This window comes from Haliaeetus albicilla, chromosome 17, assembly GCF_947461875.1.
Source record: "Haliaeetus albicilla chromosome 17, bHalAlb1.1, whole genome shotgun sequence".
Taxonomy (NCBI): domain Eukaryota; kingdom Metazoa; phylum Chordata; class Aves; order Accipitriformes; family Accipitridae; genus Haliaeetus; species Haliaeetus albicilla.
Window position 1 is genome coordinate 24682761 of NC_091499.1, and position 23806 is coordinate 24706566.

General features: G+C 40.7%; 1 protein-coding gene across 9 annotated transcripts in view; it reads left to right on the plus strand.

Annotated features, from left to right (window-relative positions):
• FYN (FYN proto-oncogene, Src family tyrosine kinase) overlaps positions 1–23806 on the plus strand; it is a 139764-nt gene that overhangs the window by 13365 nt on the left and 102593 nt on the right. For 2 of the 9 annotated variants that reach the window (XM_069805064.1, XM_069805068.1), the window contains exon 2: positions 13206–13353. The exons of 6 other annotated variants lie outside the window; for them this stretch is intronic. The gene's annotated coding sequence lies outside the window, so the exon portion shown is untranslated. Of the gene's footprint in view, positions 1–13205; positions 13366–23806 lie in introns of all 9 variants that reach the window. One more of the 9 variants, XM_069805063.1, reaches the window with a different exon arrangement.

Here is a 23806-nt window from a genome sequence, read left to right on the forward strand (position 1 = left end):
GCTAGTTGGTACAGTTGATTTGTGGCTAATATGTGCTGTTTTGAAACTGCTGGTACATAGATGGGTGTAATAGAGGCTGATCCTAAAAATGTTCTCAGTTTTCTTCTTCTGTTAATGTTGGCAGATGTTTCCAAGCAATACAGTGACTTCTTTGTATATAATTTTTAATCTCTCTGGAAAAAAAAAAATTAAAGACGCAAAGGCCTCTGTAAAAGGAGTGTGGCGTTGCTCAGTATGAGGCCCTTGAGGCCATCCCAGTGTGCTATTTAGGGGGAATAAGTAATTTAAAACCACTTTCTTTCCTCTGTTTTGCAGTAGTTAAAGCATTAGCAGTGCTGCCCAAACAGACAAGCCCACCAATTCCCCTCCCCAGCCAAATACCATACCCTCATGAAGATGCGGATTCCTTCCCAGATAGCTGACCTTGGGCTGTTCAAGCACACCCGCTGCTTGTGTGCAATATGTGTATTAACCAAAAATGTCAGAAATGGTCCTTTCATGTTATAGATGTGAGTCAGATTTTTTTTGTTTCCATTTTCCATCCTCTTGTGACTTTATTCTCTGACAAGCTTGTGGTGGCTTACCGCTTGAAAAGCGGCTCCTTAGTTTTTGACCCTAAGTACATCAGGTGTTGACCGCTGGTTTAAGGTGTCTCCTTATTCCCTCTGGTTCTTTGTTGTAGGAATTTCCAAGTGTCAATCTTGTCAAGAATTACTTTTTAGCAACTTAAAACCAATTATCACATTTGCTGAAGAGGCAAAGCAAGGGATACAATGTATTAAAACAAAACAAAGAGGGGTAGGGAGGGTCTCATAACTTAATCTCTAAACTTGAATTTTGGAAATTACATTTGCTGGTGCACTTAAGCCTGAGTACATGCCACATGCTTGGACTAGAGGTATAGTACATGTCATTGCCTGTATATGTAGATAACTGTTTTTAAACAGTTTTTTCTTTGGGTTTGGGGGTTGGCTTTTGGGGGAGCAGGAGAACATGTTAAAGAATGAACCTGACCCCTTTTTGACCCAAGGGGAGAAAGACCTGGATGATGATTTTTACTAGTCAGCAGTGGCTGAGCCCTGAAAAAACAGCATAAACCTTCTGGGCAGCAGTTCTTCTTCTTTTTTTTTTTTTTTTTTTTTTTCCTTTACCTGATGTTAACAAGAAACTGCTAACCTAATTTTGGTATTCCTGTGAGAGTTCATTTATGGTGAGTTGCCAGAATTCCCAAAATAAATTTTAAGTTCCTTGTTGGCACCTGTGGGTTGGATTTCTTTGCTTCAGTTTTTTAATACCATTTCTTTTTTTCTCTATGTACAAATTAGCTTTCTTTAGGAAGAATATTTATCAAACAAACTAAGCCTAATAATATAAAGTAGAATAAATTCTTCAGGCCTACATAATGAATACTTGAAGATTTATGCCACTTTTATGGCTTCCTGAAACTGTACCTGCAGTCTCCCATCCCTCTTGCTGTAGTGTGAGAGACCACACAATACAGTTGACTGTATATTGCAAAATTTAAAAAGTATTAAAGAGTATAGTGTGTTTTTTAATATAGAAAAGAAATAAATGTTAAAAGCATGGATTTTGTATATTCTGGATTTCCTGTAGGCATATACCTTACACAGTTCTTTCACTTGTCCCCAAAACTTGGAGCCTTTTTATCTCTTGGAGTAAATTTGAAGATGGCTGTGAATTATCTTCATGAGCAATTTTCTTCAGGAGAGGCAGGTATGCAGAGGAGATACCATGCTTTTAACCCTCCTGGAGGGACAGTCAAACTCATTGCTTATGGATGTCAGACAACTAAGTGCTGCCAAACTGAGTCAGCATGTATGTTTTGGTCGACTAGCCGTAGCTCTTCTCTCATCTCCTTAGGGCACCAGGAGACATGGAAGAAAAGGGTAAGTGGAAGGGAAGGCTCAAAGATCCAAGGGACTAGGAAGTAAAGGAGTGAACAGGAGCATGCATCAGTAGGAAACAAAGATTCATTGGCCCGGTGATTACAACTTGGCATTTAAATTCAGTGACCCTTTTTTCTAGGAAGTTCAGAAATGTAGCCGCTTGATACCTGAAGTGACAATTTTTTTAAAAAATGCAGAATCTTTGTCAGTAGGCTTACTTATCAGACTTTTATAGAGCAAAAGTAACCCAAGCCACTTGAACTTGTAATGCTCAGTAGAGGATTTTAAAACCTGATAGCCGGTTTGCCTTCTAGGCATACCCAGCAATCTCCCAGACTTGCTCTACCAGTCAGTTGCAGCATTTTAGTGACATCTGCATCTGAGTAATGTTCTTCCTGAAGTCTGTCAGAAAAATGGTTGACTTGTGTGTAACCAGAAATAATGCCTTACTATATTTAAATTCACATGGGTAATATGCAGCATATGTAAAACTAATTTTCAATTTCTTCTTCCTAGGAATTTTTAACATCCTAAAAGTGAAGTTTCATTTTTATCTCTTGCTCTCCATTCCAGGAACTGTCTGCCTGGTCACTTTAAGGTCTTGCTGGTCTGATTTCAGTGACAATTATGGAACCATTTGGTATAAGAGAAATTTGGGACTGAAAAGAGAAGAAAGGGGAGCAGACAAAACTTTTTGTTCTGTTTCTAGGCTGAGGTCTCTATCTCTGCATTTTAATCTAGCAGTTTTGACTAGGGCCAGCCCTTTTCACTTAGAGTGGCTCTGACCCTTCATATTCATTCTGCATCTTCAACAGCAGCAAAGATACCAGTCATCACACTGCTTTTTTCTGCACTTCTGCTTTTACTGGACTTCAAGATAAATGCATCTTCTAGAGAAAAAGAAGTAAAGAGGAGTGGGGGGAGAGGAAGAAACCTATTGCTGCAATTTTGGGGGGGTGAGAAACTTGGTGGTTTTGGGGAGTTCCTGTTAAAACATCAGATAATTTGTCAGTTTTGTTAATCATCTCTTACTCTTTTCAATTTTTTGTGGGTAAGTATCCTGCATTAGTTCTCATTGAGTAAGTCAGGACAAATTGTCCCACCTTGGCTTAATTTGATATTTTCTTTTGTTACGCTGATAAGAGTGAAAGGGATTTATCTGCCCATGTGAGGGCTCTATATATTCAAGATTTGGCAGTGCTTTTTTTTTTTTTTTTTTTTTAAAATGTGTTATTGGTCTGGGGCTTGCCCTTCTGCCAGAGGCTGCCACCCTCATAGGCACGATTAAGTAGCGCTCTTCTGTACAGAGCTCTGGGTCAGACCCTTATAGTTACACTGAGGCATGGTTTGCGTTGATTTTACCCTCCTGTTAAGTACAGGAGCCTGTGAGAGAGCAGAGGGGATGTGTCTGCCCATCACAGGCTGCTCACGCCTGGGCAGCTTGCTCAGACTGGGGTGTTGGCTCTGCCCTTGGTGAAAAGGGTAAGGGGTGTGTGCGTATCTGTCCACACTGCTGTTTCTAGAGTACCTGGGCTGACATTTTAGAGCAAAGGCATCCTGACAGCTGTAGGCTGGCTGAGCTGCTGGCACTTATGGTGTGGACATCTACCCTCACCACTGAGAGGACGGCACCCTAAACTCCAGTAGGTTTAGCTGTGGTTACTCGCTTCCAGCACAACCCCTTCTTTTCTTCCTAGTCGTCTTCACCTAAACTGCTATGCAGAAGTGTCTAGAAGGAAAATATCATGTACATAGTAATTTGTTTTTATTATCTTCCCTGTGTTGTATATTTGTGCGGGCTGCTAATACATGTCCAGAACAGATCATTTCACAGCCACTTCAGAGAGTGAGGAGCTTGCAGTTGCAATAGCTCTGCTGCTTTTTGAGAGAGACTTGCTACATTCCTCATAAAGGAGAGTGAAGTGTTTGGAGATAAGTTGCTCCTAAAGTATTGCCAATACTTCTATGCTAATAACCTACTGCTTCTGTAAGGAAAAGTGTTTTTCCGAAGTACTGGTAGGGCAAAGAATAGTCTTTTATTGTCAGCTTGGATACAAACATGTGCCCAAAGGTTTCTGGCTGCTGTCAGAGCGTGTACATCAGCAGTGTTCAGTAATGGGTGCTAAGTGGGAGGAGTGTCTGCCCATAATCTCTACCAAGTATCTAACTTGGCTTTCTGCAGTGTCTGTATGCAGTACTGCCATAACATGTATGTATTTAAATCAGCCTTGACTCAGGCTAGGTCTTAAACCACAAAGCACACAGGCATGTTGAAATAAGGGCGGGCGGGTGCAAGGTAAGGTTTTATGAATCTTGCTTTTCTGAGGACAGCTTCAGAGTGTGGCACAAAGTTGTGCATTGTAGAAACTTAGGATGGGAAGGGATCTTAAATCATTCCTGCCCTAACGGTAAAAGTTTGGACACGGTGAATACAGCTCATTAATGAATCCCAGAGGATTCAAGGAAGGAGTGTCTCCAACATGCCCAACTGCTCTTTTCTACACTTCGGTCATTGGAGAGGTTCTAATATGCAGCTGACATCAGTATTCGTACAGAGCATCTCTATTATCTTCAGTGTACGTGGAGAAGCAGAAGACTGAAAGGGCACAGGTCCTGAAAGCCTGTCTGTTATTCCTGCCTGCATTACTTATGCTGGTGAAATACACTGTCACTTTGTGCAAAGTTTGCCTCTTTGTAAAAGCCTTCTCCATCCATTTTCAAGGCTGCTTGTGTACTCCCTTCCCATTCTCTCTCCTTTTTAATCAGCTTGACCAATTTCTCTAGCCTCTCTGCATAGGCCATGGCAGGGAAAAGACTTTCAAGCAGGTCAAGGAAGAAGTCATGGATTCCAGAGTCTGACTTGTCTGATCTGGAGGTAGCTGAACTGAGGATTTGAGGGCTTGGGTTCTTCCCTTCTGCTGGTAGCAACAACCCATGAAATCTGTTGATAAATGAAGTTGTGTACCCCCCTGCTCTCCCGCTCAATTCTAGTTAGCACAGACGTAGAAGCAGCATGAAGTTTCCAGTTTCTCCCTGAGCTTAAAAAGGAGAGACTGTGCATCAGCCTGCCGATTAATCACAGGCACTCATGTGATGAAAATTTCTCAGGGGATAGGAAAGGTTAGCTTGCCTTTAAGTCTTAAAATAGCCTCATTTCAAAGAACATTTCCATGATTTTTTATTTTTTTTGTTAAGTCAAGGATGCGTAAGTGCTTGCAGCGTTAGTGTATGTGTGTTACCGTTTGGGTTTTAGTTGCATGATGTGATCCTGGACTGTTCAGCTGAGAAGATCCCTGCTTCCTTCAGTGCACGCAGGAGCAGACAGAGACAGTAACGGAGAGATTGGCTCCTGCTGAATCACAGCTTCATCTGTTGCAGAAGCTGGGAGGTACCATGTGAAAGAGGTGGGGAAGTTTGTAGGAAGGAAAAGGCAAGGATCTGCTAGGCATCTGGGAAAGAGAATTCACTTAAGCACACGCTGTTATGAAAAGTGACTTATTTTTCTGCATAGCCATGCTAATAGACTGTGGGGTGACTGGAGAAGTGTTGAGTATGGGCAACTGCAAAAGAAGTCAATGGACTCATTGCTGTGAGTATACTGAATAGTCAGGCCTCCGTTGTCTCAAACTGGGCACCTAAATAAAGAACACTTTTGAATTTATCTTCTCTTTGTCTTAAAGTGCCCATAATACTCCTGGTGTCTTAGGATGCTATAAAAAAATGCATGCTTTGTGAGGGAAAGCTCAGGCGCTGAGCAGTGCAGGGACCCGTGAGTGAACTGGTTGTGTTTTCAGAGCAGGCTGGGAAGAGTATTATATGAAATGACAGTGAATGTCAAAAAGGAAAAAAAAAGTATTAAATGACCACATTGAATAAGCATCAGCCATTTTAGGCACTGAAGGAGACTGTGCTCTTATGGAAAACTTTCTGTGTGATCATGTAATTAAGAACTGCATCACAGTGAAGTCACGGGCAGGTTGCAGGAAGGCAGGTAAACGCAAGTGGCACAACCAGTAACAGCTCTGGAAAGCCTAGCATTTGCATGCATGTCTTCATAAGCTTAATACTTTTGTCATGCAAATAGGTCTAACTGATCTTTGAATATGAATCTGCAGTGACGTGGGGGAGAGCAAAAGCCAAGGAGTGAAGCTTTATATTGTTCAGGTATGAGGCAGCACACTCGATAACCGGAGGGGTCTTGCTACTAACTGGTGTTGCAAGTCAGCACATGTGAACCGCACTAATTCGCAGTTGCCTGCAGTGCTTGTGGCAAAGATGACAAACCAGCCTTTGTGCAAGCGAGAAACCAGAAAGGCACAATGCAGAATGGAAATTCGGTGAGGTTCGGACTGTAGGCGTTTGCAGGCTCCTCATCTCTCTGTTCCTGCAAGTGGGACGGTGCTGTACGCGTGGGGGGGAAATGGTCTGAGCCACAGGTCGGCTTCCTGAGTGGGTTAGAGACAGCGTGTCTTACCTTGGGAGGAAGCCTGGCACCCTGCAGCATCTTATGACTCAAGACTTCTATTTTTCTAACTTTCTGGCTCATACCATGTGGCTTTGGGTGACCAAAGTGTCCTTTTTTCTTTTTTTTTTTTTTTTTTTTTTTGAACATCAGTAGTTAGGAGTCTGGTCTGTACCATGCTAAGAGCTCTTCAGTTGAAGAATGCAAAGCAACTCTTTAATGGATATGTATTAAACTTTACTGTCCTTTGCAGGTAACACAAAGCAGAGTCAGAACATAAACAAGCGATCCTGTGTCTGTCAGCACTGTTACTCTGTTTTATTTTAAACCTAATTATACTTGAAAGGTGTAGGGGAAATTGAGAACTTGACTTTTGGCACTTATCAGCACAATCTTAATTAACCATCACCACCCCTTTTCATGAATTTCTGTGAAGAGCTCCAGTCCTATGATCTCACTTTCCTCATCTCATTTGAGAGTTAATGCTCTCAGGTTAATTTCTCTTAATTTTATAACCTAGTCTATCTTCTGTTTAAAAATAAGTGGGTAAAACACTTTTTCAAAACTGTTTGGAGGCCCCCCTGTGTGTCAAAGCACAAACTCATCAAGTCATCGTCATCCTTTTCTGACTCTCAGCAAGAGACTTCAGGGAAATATATAAATCTCTGGAATGCTTGTAATGGGGGTGATAGGATACTATGAAATGCACTTGTGCTGGTAAGGAATATTATAGGATGCACAGAAGACATGCAAGGAAGAAACCACATATGACTTTCACTTGCTAAATGAGGTGTTTGTAGATGAATCCTTTGCTAAATGTGCATTGAAATTTTTTCGTTGTTTGTACTGACAGAGTGCAAAGAAATATAAGGCTTAAAGGCAGTCATTGAAAAGCTGGCAATGTGGCAGTCAGAAAAATTTTATAAATATGAATAAAAAGGAAAAGTTAAGTTCTTTGTTTTTTTAAAAAAATTCTGGTTTTCAGTGTTATAATGACTTTTTAAATTAAGCATGACAGACTTGATAAATTATCAGATAGAGTTTTGAAAAGTTATTTTATTTACAGGGGGGAAAGTAATTTTTTTCCTTTATTTGTTACTACCACCTTGTTTTTTAGAAGGAAAGGGGAAAGGATTGTGAGTGGAAGTCAGGGGAGAGGAGATCTTGCTTGGCAATTGATTTTTATTTGAAGCAAAAATATTTTTAAAGTCACAAAATAGCATTTGATTCATATAATCCCTGGTGTGCTTGTATAAGCTGCTTATGAATTATAATAAAAAAGCAAAAAATTCCACTGAAAAACCTGAAAAGCCCTTGGTCAGAAGTATTTGGACACTTGATTAAACACTTTAAGGAGTCTAAAGAAAAAAAACCCAACTATTTCCCATGCCATTAACATTATTGTATTAATAAAAGCTGGTTCAGTGCCCATACTGTGTGTCCCCCACACAACATTGATGACATTTTGAGAGGTGGGTAAACATTTATACTGTGCTCTGAGAAAAGGTTACATGAAAGCCTTTTGGTGGAATTTGGATTTGCAATTTTGTTTTTTCTTCTTTAAAAAGAAAAAAAAAAACAGGTCAGATATGTCTGTGAGAGGTTTTCTTCTTTGGGCTTAATGAAATAAAGTAAACCAGGTCATGAGTGCTATATGTATATCAAACAGGTTTTGTATCATTGCTTCTAGACTGAAATATACGTATATTTATTTAAGAATACATTCATATTCTTAACATACAAATAGTAAGAGGGTCAGCAAAATGTGATGCTGCTTGTGGTTGCAACTTTAAGAAAAATCCATCTGTATTTCAGAACTCAAGCAGCCGGAGCGTCCACTTAACTTACTGAATTGGAAGGGGCACATCCTGTGACTCGTTTCCTGCGGTCTCCAGAGGACAGTGGTCTTTTCCATTGTCATTTTGTCTGTCGGTGTAAAATAGAGATTATCTGCCGTCTGCCATTTCCTCTTCTCCCTCTTTCTCTGTTTCTTTCTGGGGAGAGGGGGAAATAAATTCTCCCTCCAGCTTGTGCAGATGTTAGTGCTGCGTGGAGCTTCTCTCGCTCCAGCTGCAGGGAGCGTTTCCCAAACGGACTGTCCAGTCCTTTGGTCTTATTCTGTCTTTGTGTTTGTTTTTATTTAAGATTGTTAGTGTGCTGGTTTTGTGCTGGTTCACTGCAGTAGTGTGTGTTTGTGAAGATGTACTCATTTTGCAATTCATTTTGGAGGCACTCATCTGTTAAAACAGCATGTGAAGAAAAAATTATTCAATAAAAAAAAAAGTATGAAATACAGCTCTAGTCCACTTGACTCAGAGTCCAGGAAAGATGCTTTTAAGCAAGATTACAATAGTACATATTGTACTATTGTGTGACCAAAGCATCCATGCCACAAAAACGCTGTGAAAAGATGATAGATGCCCACAGTATTGAGGGTTTCACTTCTTTGATAACTGAAATTTTCTGCCATCTGTTGTTTTATTAAGACCACTTTCATTCTACCTGTGGAGCTCAATGAAGCCCACACTTCAATCTTGCTGTGTCTCAGTACAATGAAAATCTTGCTTGCAAAACTCCGCTGAAGCCTACAAGAAGGAAATGCCAGCTCTGTATGATATCCAAACACTTTTAAGGATAAAAAGGATTTAAAAAAGGGATTTCAATTTATCAGTATATGTTTCTCCTTGCCCTCTCACCGACCAATCCACTGGCCTGTGATAGCAATGTACTGTTTCCACTCCCAAAAATCACTGCAACCCAGGCTAGTTGGAGTGTCTGACCGCTGCTCTGTTGGAGAGGTCAGGGAGTGAACCAGAGCGAAAACCACATTGATTGACTTTGTGTTCAGGGAGAAAATGAGATTAGTGGAACAGTCTGGGGAGATGTTGCTTGTGCTGTTCAATCTTTGAAGAAAAAATAGTATTTATCCACAAAATGAGGGATCTTAGCACCAGCCATGAGCCTTGAAATAACCATTACTTGCAGGTTTGTATTCCACTTTATCTTTTCTGTGCCTACTTGCAAGCAAATTGCATTTTAGTAGTATATCTCCTGATCTTTAGAGCTCACAGAAAGCTGAAGTGGTTAAGTGGAAAGCTTCATGCTTGCTAAGGAAGTGGACAGTAAAGGGACTTTGAACCCTCTACGAGTCTGCCAAAGTCAGGAAATCAGTGCTGAGGAAGAAGATGCTGTTTCTTGCAAACAAAATAACATTGAAGTGGATTGGTAGGGTGGGCTTTACATGGAGCGAAGAAATTAAGATCCACTGACAAAGATTTACCAGAAATGGTATGTGTGCAATATTTCCTTTTCTGTGCTGCTTTCCTCCCATCCTCAGTGGAGGTTGTTTATTTGCTTGGAAATAAAACCTGTTTCTCTACTTGGGGTGGACTGATCCTGTCTGGGAAAGCATAGCTGCAGCCAGCCCTTTTCTCAAAGGAAATATAACTCTGGTGGAGTGCTGCTCTTCGAAGGTAAAGGAGAAAGGGCAGCGGTGTCCAGGTGGGCTTGCTTCCCCCCCGCAGTGTGTGTTACAGGGAGCCTGGGGGAGCAGAGCTGCCTGGAAGTGCTCTCAAGCAGAGTGGGCAGCAGGCGGATCGCAAGCAAGCCTGGGAGTTTCAGTGGGCGTCTGTCTGAGCATGGGTGAGGTGAGGAAGAGAATATGGGTGGGTTTTTTTAATAAAGGTTGAGAAAAGGTTCTAGGGAGGAGGTGGTGGAGACAGAAAATACAGCCAGGACAGGAAAGAGTCTGCAGAAGGCAGAAATGTTGAAGCTGAAGCAAAAAACATACCCTTGAAGCAAGCATAAAACCCGCAGTACTGTGTAATAGAGAAGAGAGTGGACTGAAGCCAATTTTTAACAAAACCACCAGAGATGCCGTAAGTTCATTGACCAGAAAGCTGTTTGGTTGTGTTATAATTAAATGTAGTAGTACGTATTTTGATATTTCAGAATGTGCCTGCTTGGGGTGTGGCAGGGCAGAACTTTTTGTTTTACCTGGGTTGCCATTAAAGAGTGGGAAAATGGTTTTTGCATTATCCTAGTCTGAGCATGAGGCTGGTGAGAGAGAGGTGAAGATGCTGACATATGGAAAGGCTGAACCAAGCTGAGGACACAACGGCTTAGAAAAAGAGGCATGGAGGTGGCTGCAGGCAGAAGGAGGACACAAGCCCTTGGAGAGGGGTTGAACTGAGGAGAGAGAAGCAGGAGGGAGGTTAATATTTCATTCAAGTTGTAATTCTGTTCAGCAACTTATTCCTACGTGTACCTTTGCTTTACCAAGCACGTACGTTTGCGGAGTGAATACTTGCAAGTACCTTGATAAACATGCTTGATTAAGAGGGCTAGGAGAGTTGGCAGCAGAAATTTCAACTGGTGGGAGAAAAGATGAGAATTTTTATCTGGGAGATGCAAATTGAATGTAGTACAGAGAGCGAAAGTTGCTGTACATGGGATTTTTCTGAGGTCTGCCTGGGAGAGTAAAAAAAAAAAAAAAAGGAAAAAAGAAAGGTGCTTTGGGTAAAGTGTGAGGGAAGAGATTTGGGCAGTGAAGGAATATCTGGGTTCAGGCCCAGTAGTCAGATGAGACTCATTCAAGCTGCTATGGCTTTTCAAGACAAGTTGTTGGAGGGAGGTAGTGACAGGCAGGTGGAGTGCTACCTGCTGGAGAGGGATGGAGATTCTCCACATGGGGAGCAGGAGACAGCCTCCTTTCTCCTGCAGCTCTCCAGGGAATGGGAGAAGACCTGGACTTACTGGGGCTGCAGTGTATTGTGGGGGGATCTGATGAAGCTGATAGGAGACACACTTTAAGACTCGGTTTTGCAAACCAATGCATGAGCTATTTTTGAAGAATCAGACCGTGTTGTAGAAGGCAGAGTTATCTGTCACATCTGTCTGAAGCAGAGAGGATGCTTTGGCTTCCAAGGAAATTTTGCCAGCCACAGTGATGGTGGAGCTGTTGTGTGAGTCTCCCTCTGTGAGAGAGACAAAGTTACATCAAGGTGAAGAGCAAGTTATACTTTGCCAAACCAGAACTGCAGGCCAGGTGCCATGACGATTCACATAGGAGTTACTCAGAATAAGAAAAGATGGCAACCTCTCTGCCTGCTGGTCCGTGTGTACACATGGTAAAATGTCAAAACACTTCTGCGTCTTTTTAACTAGCTTGGGGTGAGGGAGGTACAGGCTTAGGGCTCTTGTCTTTGTTCTCAATTGCTTCATGGTCTTTTCCTTTCTTGGATTAACATCTGGAGGGAGAGGGTTTTGCATTTGGGGGGGTTTGGAAGGCTGTGGTCTGCAGCAGAGGGGAGAGGGCAGTAAATAGCGGAAAGGAATGGGAGACAACTGGAGATGAATTTAGCCATACCAACACCCATCTGCCCATCTCCATTAGGAAAGCAAGCATAATGGCAGTAAAACACACCTTCCTTTAATCCATTTCTCTACGCCTTTATCTCAAGATAAACTTTAAAATTCAAAGGACCAAATAAAGGAGTTGCATAAAGAGCAGCTATTGCTGTAGCCTGGAGCGTGGTGTGCAGCACAATAGGAAACTCTTTAGCGAACCTGGAAATCACAGTGAAGAAATAGGACAAATGTTCAAAAAAGCTCTTAATTAACTTGCATTATCAGTAACTGCACTGAGTTGATTTCTCATTTAAATTTTCAATCTAAAGCTCCTTCTGACTGGAGTATTTCATCATTACTGCTGCAATTTAGCCTTTGCAATTGGGACACTTCAAAAATGATGGGCTTTCCTATCTAAGAAAAAGCTGCACCAAGTTCTGGCTTTTAAAGCTTAAAACTCATTCTGATATAAATGAGAGAAGTGTAGCTTTGCTATGAGTCTTACTTTTTTGAGAAAGTTGGGAGGTTTTCATATTTATTTAGATAGTGATGTTTTAAAATTTGCATACATTTCTTTGAAATTCCACCTTTTGTTGCTGCAAATGTCATTTTTAGTTCTAAATGAAAAATGATAAATACTTTTCCAGGAGTCTGGAGCTCAAGGATTAATGTGGTTGAACTAGTTAAATGTTAAATCTATTCAAAGTAGAACTGCATAGAGACTGCAAATGTTCTTGCATGCAAGTAAATCCTTTTTATATTGAGTCTGGTTTGCTAAAGATGTAACTGCTCTGCGTTTGTTCTGTACAGATAAGTTATGTATGTTATAGGTACTCTATCTTACGATGCTATATTTGCTGTCCCCATTAATGCTAAGCTGAGATTGCAGTTTAATTCTGCTTTGTATTAAAATGAGAACCAGCCTTTTTGAATGGAAGGGAAGAAGCTGTAGAACACAGTATATTTTATAGATAGACTTCATATCCTTGATGAGTAGAAACAAAAGTTTCTCAAGAAAATTACATGGACCATGATAGAAGTTTAAATATTTCTCCGACCTCCTTCAAGTAAGTATCTCTTCAGACTTCATCTGATAAGAGTCCTTGATGGGCTTTGGTTGAACTCGGTTACATCTGTGAGATGAAAGTATTGCACATCCCAACACCATCTTTTTGTAACAGTAAGTGCTGTTGAAACTTGTGCTTATCAAATGACTGAAGTCTTAATTCTGTCCCTCGATTTAGCAGACTGGCCATCCATTCCCTCATACCTGATTTTAAATGGGTAGGTTTTGCAAAACAGTGGTCAGGACGATGTTTTATTTCACCTGACTTATATGAACCCATGGATAAAACACTGCAGAAGAGCCACCTCAGGATTCCAAGTTCAAGTACTCACAAGTTGGGGAGTGAAAAGCATTTACGCTGGGACAAGTTTCAATGCCCTGTGTTCTCCGAATAAAAGGTTCCTTTTTTTTTTTTGCCCAGCTACATTCTTGGAAGTGACTGGGTTGTTTTGGCTGCAGCTCCTCAGAAAACTCAGCCTGAACTCAGCGCATACAACTTCAGCACAAAAGGTCTACAGAGTTGCAAAGGTTTCCTAAGCAATGAAGAGCAACATGTTGGGAAGCTACAGGTACCCCAAAATGTAAATTGCTGCTTTTTTTTCCTTAAGGTTTGGGATTTAAAATTTGCATGTTAGAATTCAGTTTGGGCCATTTCTTCCTTTTCTGCTGGTACCATCACACAGCTTTTTTTTTTTTTTTTTTTTTTTTCTCCTCCATATTAAACAAAAGCCAGAGTTACTACGCCTGGGTCATACCTGTGGCACAACAAATCCAGTAGCTAGTCTCTGACTTAACCAGATCCTGGTGCTTTGGAAAGGTTTTTTAATACCACAGGAGACAGGACGGAGACAAAGAATCTTCTTTTACCTCCTTTGTAATTAGACTGTAATAAAACCTTACCCATGATGTTTAACAACCCTTCTAACACCATTACCAGCAATACAGCAGAGCTAGGTGCTGTGCTGCATATAACAGAGTACAGAGAAATGGACCTATGTTCCTGGCCCACTGATTTCTCATGATGGTGACTTCAGCAGGCTACCTGCTTATAGGAAAACTTATTCCTTCCACTGTGGCTTAATTTCCGTAATGCCTCTTCTTCCTGAGTTTGAGCCTCTTAAGGGACTGCAATATCCAGAAATGAGACAAGTCACGTCCCACCTTCCCTTCACCAGCAGCTTACCTGCCTGGATGGTTCAGCAGCTGCCAGATGTCAAGCGCCATCTCTTCACATGGGTTTTTCTGGAAGGGATGCTAATCTGGGCCTCTGTTTCTTCAGGACTGATGTGGTCCTGAAGTAATTTTTCCAGACAAAACACAGGGAATACATGCAGTTAATGAAGTCTCTGATTGCAAAGATGGGACTGAAGATGTAAATGTAGTGTTAGTTTTTCAGAGTGGGGACTTGAGGGTGATCTAAAGGCTTAAGATAAGAGTGTATATATATATACATGTATATATACGCACACACATATATGAAATCAGGAAAAGAGAATTCATGTAATTTGAGGCTGTTTCTAATCGCTTCTGCCATGTGATACTGAAAAGAAGAGAATGACTTCTCCCACTCCTGGTTGCAAGATCACTAACCTGTAGCCCAGTGATCTATAAATGGAAACTTCTGCAATATTCTTTCTTTTCCTGACTAGTTCTGAGTACTATGAGAGCTGTACAATTACTGTGATTGAATCAAACAGAAACCCATCCAAGAAGCAGGCAGGGTGTTTCCAAAAACAATCCTGGTCGGGGTATAATAAGTTTTAAATCCGTGCTGTTATATATAAAATCTGTGGCCAAAACCTTGGTAAAAACTTCAAAAACCTTGTTTCTGCTTCAAAGAGAAGATTTATTTAGCTTTCAAGTAATCACAAGGCAAACATGGCTGTGGTCTGTAATTTTTATGGATGTAGTTAAAAAGTATTTTTGGAGGTTTGAGAGCTGTTGATAAAATGACAAACTACTTGTGCTTCATAAGCATTTCCCTCACTCTGGAAACTGTAAATGCTCTAGACGGTAGCGGTGATAAGTTATGCATTTCATCCATAAATAATACATGTTTTTGTTAATATATTTAATCATTAGTATGGTATCCATGCACGAATTATTCCATCTCCAGCCTGATGTTACCCTATTGCTTTCTGTTTGTGATTACTTAAGTGCTTCAGAAGTAACTTTCTGCTCTGGGGAAGAAGACTTGGGGGGGGGGCGATGTCCGTCATCTGTCATGCCTCTGTCAGCTCCTTTGTGGGACATACAGGCAATTCCTGTAAGAAGTGGTTTTGTCTTGTAAGCGTGCCGTGGGGGGAAGGGGACTGTTTGTGGGTTTCCCTCTCGGTGTTGTGTTGCCTGAAGTGCCATTTCCCGGCTGCAGCTCGCTGGGACCCGGGTACCAAGAAGCGTGCGGAGGTGCTGGAGCTCACCTCTCTGAGGAGCACCAGTGTGCTGGGGGAGAAGCAACCTCTGCCTTATCAGGTGCATATGTTATTAACAGAGTTCAGACGGGCACTGCGAGTGTGTGATGTGCGATACTTAATTTCCATGCCTAAATGTTTCCGTGGTTATGTCCCCTCGCCCTTCTGGGTGTCTCTGGGTTAAAGCAGTGATGTGCAGGGAGGGTGAGACCTTTCCATTAGAGCCCTCTTTGGCTCCTGCACAGACTACAGGTGGTTTTAGATTTCCAGAAAGTCGGGGCAGCTCCTCCTACAGTGAAGTAATCTGCCTTCCCGTCCTTTTTTATTTGGCTGGGCTTGCTGCTGCTGTTTATTTGTTTGGTAGTGTTTTCCTTAATATAACTGGGGAAGCTTCTGAATTGCCACTAATAATGAACAGCTCAAGCAGTGGTTGTAAACTTAATCCTGTAAAATACAAATCTACTTTCAGCAAAACCACAGCATTTCTTTTAATTTTAATCAGACGTTATCCCTGCCACAATTTTTTTAAAAGAACAGGAAGACTTTAAATTCTGGGAGGGTGTTGAAACGTAGCGAATTTGTAACAAAATGGATAAACTTTGGCCATGTTGCTGTCTTGGAATAAAAGGGCTCTGGGGTTATTCCATCAGACTAGCTTTGTAGCTAAAATAAACATGTAACGCGGGAAAAGGTACACCTTTTAACAGACTTGAATGTGCATGTATTTGTTTGCAAGAGACTCATGTTGCTTCTGTCACATTTTTCTTTCTTCCATACTTCCTTTGTTGTATCTTGCCTTTAATTATTTTTGAAATCCCAAGGAGCAGCTGTGTCTGTACTGTATCTTATAGGATAGAGACACTGTGATGTTTTGGAGCTCTCTGAAGTGCTATAGAATAAGCTCGAAGAAGTGGAAATGAGAGAGTATAGGCTTCAGCTGAGATTCCTTTCATCAGGTTATTTATTCAGTGTTGCAGATGCCACGTAAATGGCGAAATCAGGTCAAAATTGCCAGACTTCCACTTTCTGAAAGAAAATTTTGTGTAAACCTACCGCTTCAAACTTTTGACACAGACGACTTTATAAACAAGTATCATTATGGTTTATAATACAGAAAACAGTATTACAAAAATTATGTTGCCTCAGACAGCTTATTTCAGAATTTTTCTTCACTTGATTTTGTAGTATTTGTGTGGTGCCTGAGTAAAGTCTGTGTTCTGACACTTCAGCTTCTTATTGTTAGGGAGATTCTAGCAGTGCACTTGCTAATGTACTCCCTGGTGCTGTCAGGCTCTTGCCTTGGGCTAGCTCTTTGATTTTTTTTTTTTTTTTTTACCCTGTTAAAATGAGGCCAGTGGTTATGGCTTGGCTCAGCTGGTGCTGAGGCGTGTGGCCAGAGCCACAGAAGAGGCTCCTTCTCTTCCTCTTCCTCTGTGGAGGGTGTGATGAGCTGGAAGGAGGGGAAAGCATGAGGTCCTCCGACATGACAGCCCAGGGCAAACGCTAATGACTAGTCTGTAAAATGAGACAAGAGATGCGGCTGGCTGGTGTGGTGCCTGATGTTGGAGAAAGGGCTCTCCCTCCCTGCCCCCCAATTTTCTTGTAAAGACTTATTCATCATCCTGGTCTCATCAGTCTGTATTTTTTTAGAGTCCTCAGGCCTCTCTAGTCCTGGGAAACAAAATGAAGGGCTTAATTCCAGCAAGTGTTTGCCTCTTTGACGGAATTGGCTCCTTTTATCTAGTGGTTCACATTAGGACATTGGGCAGCAAGACGAGGAGCTCAGCTTCCACTCTTCCTCTCAGTCAGCGTCTCTGTGTCACCATCGGTTTCTTCCTCCCCTCCTCCTGTGAATTTATTCAGGCCAAATTTGTGTGGCTTTGATAGAAGGGAAACAGTGTTTTCCACCAAACTCAAGTATTTACTGAAGCTCTCTGCTTCTACTACACGTCACTGGCAGCTGTAAGAAAGCTGGAATCATCTTGGCTACTGAAGCAATTCAGTAATTTATTGTGTGTGTTTCAGTGGCACTAATCAGAGCTAGATTTGGCCAAATTAAATTTAAATTCTGTTCACTTCTTCACCAGTCAATGTAAGCATGGAAATGTCTTCTGGGGGCTCAGTGAGATTTCATTGCACAAGCCAGGAGGATTTCTCTTAATTCAGTCTGACCTCTAGTAGTTCATTGGTTTGGGTTGCTTTTCTAGTCTTCTCTCTATGCCTGGGAATGCAGCCTTGGTCTTCTGCAACCTAAGCTGAGCCTTGCAGGCTGCAAGCATGTGAAATGCCACAACTTCAGAGGCATTTCCTTTGCCAAAATTACTGCTAGATTGCCCCATTTTTGTGCGACATAACCATTTGTAAGTTTTTCAAGGACAAAACCTGTTGTGTATAGCAGTTTCTTAGTGGATGGATTTGTTTTGTTTCTTTTCGGGGGAGAACCACACTGGAGATTACCTTTATGTTGTTGATGTATAAGTTTTAATTTAGCAATATGTTTATTAGTGCTTCCAGCTGGCTTTCTATTTTATTCTAGAAATTAGCACTTCAGGTGTTTACTTAAAGCCTCTGGGATTTTTTTTTTTTGGTTTCTCTTTTTAGTTAAAAAATCTTTAGTATGAGTCTAAAACCTTATTTTTAACCTTTAAAGTACTTTTAAATGGTTCATTTCTGAATCTGAGTTCTAATGAGTCGATATAATTTTATTTTTAAATTTGACCAGCAAGATGAAGAACAACTCAAAATTTTCTCTTAAGCATGCATGAAGCTTTTGTTTATTGCTTTCTTTCTGTGTATCCTAACGAGTACAGTTTCATTCTTTTTGTATACTTCCAATTGGGCAATTAACTTCTAAGATATTTGCCAACAGTGCATGCGTGCAAAAAAAAAATTGGTTGCAAAGTTTTTAAAGGTGTTTTCAACACAATCTTTATTTAGTATTGCCCCCATTAAATGAGTGTTGGGAGCACTATCCACTTAAGAGAAACAAGGCATTAAGAGGAAACAAGTCAGTATGGGGTAAGTTGGGGTACGTGCTTGCAGCTCATGGGTTTCTGAGCAGCAACTGCTGTTTAAATGCTCAGGCCTTTGCCTTGGGTAACTCCATGCTACCCTGCAACTATAACACAGGATAAAAGTATGCTTGTGGATAGCTAACAAACAATACACACCTTCTAGTAGAAGTTCACAAGCTACCACAAGTTATTACATAGCATTTGGGACCATAAAGTGGTACTTCTGGCCCAAGGTTCATGATATTTGGGCTGCACAGATTATGTTTCCATATACAAAGAAGTCTGTGTTAAACATTTTCCTTGTAGTCATGCTAGTGCAATCTGCATTTTAGGACAGAGGGTTCGTTTGAAGGAGGCCATATTCTTCCCTCGTAGTAAACAGTGTTTCCTGATTAATCTGGGTAAGGACTGTAGTTGTCTTTGTATTCATGTTCAGTTCAATTCCAAATGGCCATGACACTTGAAACTCCTAGATAAACTTGCATCTCTCATCATTTACAATATATAGATTCACGATCTAATCACTCACTTCTCCTGAGCTGCCATTGTTTGTTGGTCTCTGACCATGCTGGATGTGTAATTTTAAGATTGAGCCCACTTTAAAATAACCCCGAAGTAACTAGGTACTTGGTTTTGTTTCATTTTCACTGTTTTGTAGTGGCAGTGATCTGAAATCAAAATCAGATTTTATATTTTTTTATTGCCTTTCTGAATATAAATGGATAGCACAAGTTTCATTCCTTGGTAGTGTGTCAAGCTGACATTTATCTAGGCAAAAACATAGAGGAGTCTCAGCTTTGTTGTGGTAAGGAAGCCAAAAACTTAACACTACTTAGCTCTGGAGTAACAAGAGGAAGGATGGAAATGAGAGTGAGAATTAAACCTTTTCCTTTTTTTCTTTCCCCAGAATATTCTGATGCCCTGTCCAGTGATTGTTAATGAAAAATAATTTTGCTAGCATATTTTTTAATTATTTTACAGTTTAGTAATTTGGCCAAAATATGTGCTTGTTGGGTAACAGGACCTACACGATGCTTGCATGTATGATGAACTTATGCTTGTATGAATGTAATACAGGAGCTGGAAATCAAAGCAGCACCATTAACAACTGCCTCGTATCCAGTTCAGAACCAGTGATACTCCACTCCCGCGTGGAGCTTCCTTCACAGCACTGAGGGCTGTAAACCCTCCTGTGACGATGTGAGATTTGATGTAGCCAGTTACATGTTGCAGGGTGATAAAACTGCCAGCCTCGGCTATAAGCTAGGCCTAGATTCTTTGTCATCCTATTTTAATAACAGAAATCTGGAGGTGGATGGGGAACTTGCTGAAGTTCATGGGCAGACCTTAATTTGACATCAGTGGGACTTGAACCAGGCATTGACAGTGCAATTTCTTTGGTGAAAAGGCCCTTCTGTGGTATTCTTTCAGGGTACTTCTGTAAGAGCAGTGCACCTATGGCCGCATGTAACCCTTTTCAGTCCCTTTTCATGTGCTAGGTTCTCTTTATCATGAATAGTTAACAGCTCTTTGTGTTCGCTGCATGCATGGCTACATGTGCAGTGCTATTGCTGGCTGCTGAAGAGCAGATTTCGAGCGAAGCCTTTGGGTGTGTACCGAGAGCTCAGCTGCAGATGGGAAGTGCCTTTCCTGTGGAATTTAGATTCAAATTGCCACATGTAACATATCACTCTGCTGTTCAAAATCTAGATTAGGTTGTAATTGATAAAACAGAGATTGAAATTTTAAATATATAATCTTGCTGGATTCTTTCTTTCCCAAGCTCAGTGCTGTCTGTTTATATTAAAGCAGCTTCATGACATTTTTACAGGAAAAAATTAAGTGGTGTTTTCACCATTTGGTGCGAGCCTAGGGTTGAAATATTACTGCATATTATTTCCTGTAAGTTCTCTGTTCATGTATGGGTGTGTAATGCTTCTTTTTTTTTTTTTTAAGTGTGGATGTATCTCTGGTTATCTCATCAATCATGCTTAAAATGAAGAGGCTTTTAAAACATACATATCAGATCATGTGTTTTTGTGTTTAATTATGCGTGTATCTAATCCTACAGCTGTTAATGTGTCAAACTCCCATTGAAACTTATAGCCATCTGATCAAGTAAAGGAGGGCTGGATAAAGTCTCATACAAGGTCTTGAGAAAGTACGTGACTAACAGAAATCTTTATTCCTAATTTTAAATAGTATTCTAGTACCATGTAAGCTTTTGGTTATTTAGTGGTTAAAGTGTTTCCTCCCATTCTGATGGTGAATTGCTCTATCTGTTTAATTTTCCTTGGATCATTTCCTGTCCACAAAAGACTCTACCTTAATTCTCAGCCTTTCTAGTAAACACTCAATAGATAGGAAGTTATAGCTTCATAATAGACCACATCCATGTGGAAATCTGTAAACATCCTTTTACATCCCTTTTTTTTTGAGATTTATTCATTAGTCATTCTTGCTACACTGCTTGCTTTGTGTGACAGCTTGGCTAGGCAGTGCTTGTAAAATAGGAACCTTCTCACTCCGTCAATGCACCAAACTAAAGCTGTACAGAGAAGGTGTATCAGTTTGAATGTTAAGGTATTGTATGTAGCCTAAAAAGCAAACAGAATAACCTGATAGGCATTTTTGATGGCCAAAGGAAGAGCTTTGCACGAACTCAAAAATTACCTACTGCCCTGGATATATATTTTTTTTTTCCTCATTATCACTTTGGAAAAGGTTAGTATCAGGACTGGAATAAATTCTTGACCGTAGATCAAATACCTCTAGTGGGCAACCTGAAACACAGTAAATTTTGTGCTGAGCTGGTAGTCCTGTCCATAAGGTGATCAGAATATTTTCCTAGTTTACAGCTTGTTCTTTGCACATTGAAAAATATTGGTCTTAACCGATCAGGTTAAGAAACTCATGAAGTTTCATGCATGAGGTTCTTGCCACGGTGGGAACCCTGTCATGATCCATGTCACGAGCTCCAGGAACCTCAGCACAGCAGTGAGTACCTCTGGGTCTGGGATGCCATGGCTGACCATCCCGCTTGCCTACTGAACCTGGCATGCCTGGTCCTGGTCCAGAGGGAAAATGCAGCACCATGAAGTAGTTGGAGGGCTTGTGCTTCTCTTCAGCCACAGATTCTCTTTGGTTTTGCCCCATTATACATCCCAGTTTGGAATACAGGAAATAAAATTTGGTCAAGAGCATCTGCTCAGTTGAACGTATCTCTTCATTGGCTTATGGATCAAGATGAATAGAAATTACCTCAGTCCAGATGAACATTTTCTGTACCTTTTAGTATCATTTCTCATCCTTATTTGGTTCAAAAGTTGAGATTTATTTCCAAGGAATTTGTGTGTGTGTCTGTACATACTATATTAATGATTTCATCATCTGCTTTCTCATAGTCACTGACTTCATTGTGATGGCTCCTAGGAGAGATGCACAAAAGATTCTTCCTGAAGTTGTTTGAATTAAGACATTAAGGTCTGAGAACCGGGCGGGTCTTGGTTTCTAATTCCAGATACCTCACTGTTGACGTTCATGTTTTTAATTCCATTTCTGTCTAATTTGGCATAGTGATGGTGAGGCTATTTTCCCTAAGAAACCCCTAAATCCTGTCAGTTTTGGGGGTGGAAGGTGTCTATTTCCTTTCCCCCATGACTTCTAATCTCACTTAAGAGTCCATAAATAAGTGACAACCTCACTGGTGGCTGATGTAACTTCTCTGGAGCCCAACAGCATTGTTCTTGAGGCAGCCACATCCCCTCATCTCAGCTCAGGGAATGCAACCATTGCTTCTGCATCTCTCCTTTCTCATGCTAGCCAAAGTGCGAAGGAGTGTGCTGCCTTCATCCTGACTGAATTGAGATTGTGAATTCAGTGTCTGAGGCGTGAGGAGCACTACTTCCCTTCATCTGCTGAACTCATCTGAAATTTTTTTTTAATTATTATTTTTAATATCTGCATGATCCCTAGGAAAACTGACAAGGACATCATCTCAGGTCAGGCCTAACTATGCTGCTGCAATGCAAACCAAAGGAGGTAACTTCTTCAGCCTATATGCCATAAAAACTAGCTTTCTTTGGAGAGCTCTCTTGAATCTTAGATCTGCCTGTTTTTCTGTTCTTCCCTTCCTGTTTCACTTTCATGCTTGTACCCTGTACAAAATATCTGTATTTCTGCATGTCTGCTCTGTATTATTGGATGTTTGGGGAAAAAGCAAGTATCACTTTCCCAAAACCTTTTGGACAGCTGGTATAAGGAAGGAAATGGTCTGATGCGTGTATTTGAATTACTGACACAGTCTCCAGATACTTCAGATTGCCAAGTCACGAAAGTCTTTGCAATGAAGACTGTTTCAATGAAAGCAATACTTCAGAGAGCTAATTCTTTCAAACAGATAAACCATGAAGAATCACAGCTGTGTGCTTCTTTCTGACAGATCTAATGTTATTGATGAGTTAGAAGCTTGGTCTTTTAAAAGTGAATTCTAACTGTCCTTTCCCTAAAGTTTGCTGTAATGCAGAGTGTCATGTTGTTTGTGTTTATCAAGAATTAGCATTTTTCTCATGTTTTGTGCTTTCCATGATCCCAAAGAAGTACAGCTGGTTGGGGGTTTTTCCCAGATAGTGTTCCATTTTCATTCCTGCATGAATTAGCAGCCAAAGAAGATTCTGCAAGTCTCCCATTTCCTAGCCTTATTTGGAGCTAGGAAAAAGGAAGCAAATCTAAAGCTAGCCCAACTTTGCCACCATTCTTTTCTCTGATATTGACAGTCCTACACATCTTGATATGTTCTTTCCTTAAAACATTCAATCATGAATGCCCTTTTCCATTTATTTGAATACTATTATGTAAAATAAAAATTGCATAAAGACTCAGAGGTCAGTATCCCATAATTAGAATAAGTAAAACAAACAAAACCACCAATCACCTAAAACCTTATTTATGAGGAGATTCCTTGTGTATTTTCCATCTTGAAAATAAATGACTCCACAGCTTGCGTTACATGAGTCTATTAATACTCTAGCCAACTTCTGATAAACATGAAGTACCGCAGGATACTGATGAACTACCTTAGCAAAATCTGGACACAGAGCTGTTACAGTAACTAAGGTCTTGTCCCTACCTGGAAATAATACTGTGTCATCACATGGTTTAGTAAAGTGGTGGTGAACATGGTTTTGCAGGTGCCTATATTAACTGTTAAGTAGAAGCTGACATCAGTATGCCTAGTCCTGTGAAGTCCAGCTGATGTGTTGAAATAGTAATATTCTGGGTTATACCTACTCATGCTTAAAGATGCTCCTTCCTGTGTGGTAGCCTTCACTGTAACTCTTCTGTGCTCAAGTGAGAGGCTTTGGTCTACGAGGTGTCACTCTGTCACCCCTACCAAACACTAAACTGTCTCCTTCCCACACAGTACCACTTGTGCAGAGTTGCCTCTTGGCTATCCATTGGCTTAACTGTAGCACTATTTCAGAAATAAGCATGTGACTTTCCAGTTGCAGATGACTTATTTCCTGTAGAAAAACCTAAAGCTGATTTGTATTGCAATGTCCACTGTGGAAACCATGAACAATGTTCCAAAGAAACCA